The sequence below is a fragment of the Eurypyga helias genome, unplaced genomic scaffold (genome assembly GCF_000690775.1).
Source record: "Eurypyga helias isolate BGI_N326 unplaced genomic scaffold, ASM69077v1 scaffold35139, whole genome shotgun sequence".
Lineage (NCBI taxonomy): Eukaryota > Metazoa > Chordata > Aves > Eurypygiformes > Eurypygidae > Eurypyga > Eurypyga helias.
In genome coordinates this window covers 20,533-23,266 of record NW_010272011.1, presented here as the reverse complement: position 1 = coordinate 23,266, position 2,734 = coordinate 20,533, and positions in this window count along the sequence as shown.

The window sequence follows — 2,734 nt, the reverse complement described above, 5'->3', positions numbered from 1 at the left end:
GGAGATCCCTGGGGAGTTTTCTTCGTGGCCTGACAGCGTCCAAAACAGCCTCTGGGGATCTTCTCGCCGCTAATATTGTGGATACAAAGGAGCTGAGCCTCGTGGCTTCCCAGGACTCCCCACCGGTGCTTTTTTAGGGGATTAAACCCCGTCTTAATGATGCTGAAGCCAAAACGTGCCGGCAGACGGAGGGGGGGATAAAAAGGTTGACGGGGGAGTCGGAGGGACCCGGAGACGGCGACGTGAATCGCCCGCATTCATCACCAGTAAAAAAACTCTCCGACTTTTCCGGGAGCGGCCGAGATCTACTGGAAATTTAACAGAGGTGGATCCAAAGAAGATGAGCTTGCAGCAGGCTGGAGGCCTTTCCAGCAGCTTGGATAGAAACTGCTCTTTCATTAGATGCTGGATGTGTCCTCTGCTGACGAGGAAAGTTTTTTTTCTGCTGCCCCGTCACATAAATCTTGCTTAAAGCTGGATGGAGCAGGGCAGGATCCGGAGGATGAATTTGCTCGGAGGCCTGATAACTCTTTAAGGTGGGGGGAAAAAAGGGGATGGTTTTTAAGGACTGGCTTGGAATTGCCCCTGAAAAGGCTGGATCTGGGCTCTGAGCTGCGGGTAGAAGACGTGAATGGAGGCTGGCACCCTCGGGCAGCGCTCCCTCACCCGCCTTTGTGCTCCGGCAGCGGGAAAACGCGGGATCGGAAACCCCTCGGGTAGACAAAAAAATACCCTGTTGAACAGGTCTTTGCACCTTGGTTTGCCGAGGGAGGTGTCTGCCCATGCAGATGCTGGATGTGGGACCCACCTGGGAGGGCAATCCCCCTCCCTCCGGATTTGAGGGTGCGGCTGGGGAACCCCGAGGGTTTGAAGCAGTAAAGGAATGGCCAGGTTTTAGGGAGCATCCACAGCTGGGCTGCTTGGAAATGCTTTGGGAAATGGGTTGGTGCTGTGCCAGCCCGCTCGGGGGACGGTTAAGGAGGGTCGAAAAGACCTTTTTTTGGGGGGTCAAAGACTTTTTTGAGGGATCAAAAAGACTTTGGGCGTAGAGCAAATGCCTTCCCTGCCCGAAGCAGGCACGGGAGAGCAAGCAGGAGCTGGCGTGTCTCGAACCCATTCAAACCTCAGCGCCGTTTACTGAAGCACACGGGTGTTTTTCTGGGCTCGGAGCGGGAGGTTTCGGGTTTGGGATTGCCGTTCCTGCGCCAAACGGGGTTGGTGGTGCGGGACGAGCATCTTTGGGGCGAGTGGTGCCGAGCGGAGGCAGCGTGGTCTGGGCACGGCAGAGGAAGGAGCAGCATCGTCGTCCTGACCGGGTGCAGGATCAGCCCCGGGTTTGGGGCACTGTCTGCCCTTGCCCCATCCCAGGAGCAAGCCCCCCGCCCTGGCTACCGTGCTCATACCACCACCTTCTGCCTCTCAGTGCGGAGCTTTTTGGGTGAATCCAAGCCCTACATCCCCCGGCGCTGGGGGTGGGAGCGGGCACAGCCCCGGTGCATCGCCCCCGAGCGCTGTGGATGCCCTGAGAGCTGAGAAAACCCCAAGTAGAACTCGTGTCCCGTGGCTGAGGAGCGCGGGGAGGCTGGAAATGGGAGTGAAGCTCCTCGCTGGGGAAGTGTCGGGTTCGCGGCGGAGGAGCCGGTTTCCCCGCGGTTGCCCGGCCTCGTACCTCTTTCGCTTTCAGTTAATCTCACGTTGGCGACGAAACCCCGTGGTGGGGTCTCAGCCACGGACTCCCTGACCCCTCGTTTGCGGCGTTTTGGGGAGAAACGAGTCGGGGGGGGGGGGGGGGGGGGGGGGGGTGGTTTCCCACCTCTTTAGATTTACCGGCAGTTTTCCACCGGGGAGCAGACGACTGCGGAGCGAGTTCAGGCTGATGACCACGGGCTGGCTTTTCTCCGCTGCCATCCGTGAGCCGCAGGTTGCAAACCACAGCGAGACGCAGGGGGTTTATTCTGGTTTTTGGTGGTGTCTTTTTTTCCCCCAGCCACACCGTTGGTGACTCACCGCTCCCATGTGATCATGGAATGCTCCTCCGTGGTCCGGATAACGAGCTTCCCATCCCATTGCACTTGATCATCCCCATCACCATTCCGATTCCTGGCTTTTTCGGTGCAATATCCCAATCCTTTTCCCTCGGGGGGGCTGCTGCCTGGCTCTCCTCCGCATCAGGGACCTTTCTAACGCACCCTTTGGGGTCAGGAGCAGGTATGGGACGTCGCCGGCGGCTGCTCGGCCTCTCCAGGAGGCTCCTTACTGCGACCCCTCGATGCTTCCTTCTCCGTTGAGTCTTTGTCCCTATGGATGGGGTTTTTCCACCATCTTCTGTGTTCAGGGGTCCTGCTGGCTTTTGCACTTCTCCACGATGCTGCTCCTTCCCTTCCTTGTTGGGTTGGTCCTGCTTGGTCACCGAAGCTGGTGGGTTTTACCACCAGCCCTCGCCGCTGGGTTGCAGTGGCTAAAACCACAGCAGAGCCCCCCCCGTCCCCCCCCGCCCCCCAAGGTCCCTGGGCTCTGCAGGGATGTCTCCCGGCTCCATCGGTCATGGAAGGGTGCGGCTCTTCCTCCGGGCAGACGGCTCGTCCTCTCCTGGCTCCGCGCTTTGGCTCACAGACCCGCAGGTTGGCCTCTTTCTTGGAAAAGAAACCACGTGTCGCTGCGCAGCTGTTTCTGAGAAGATGACGGTGCCCAAATGGTTGAGGTTTGGGAGATTAAAAAAAAAAACAATCGCCTA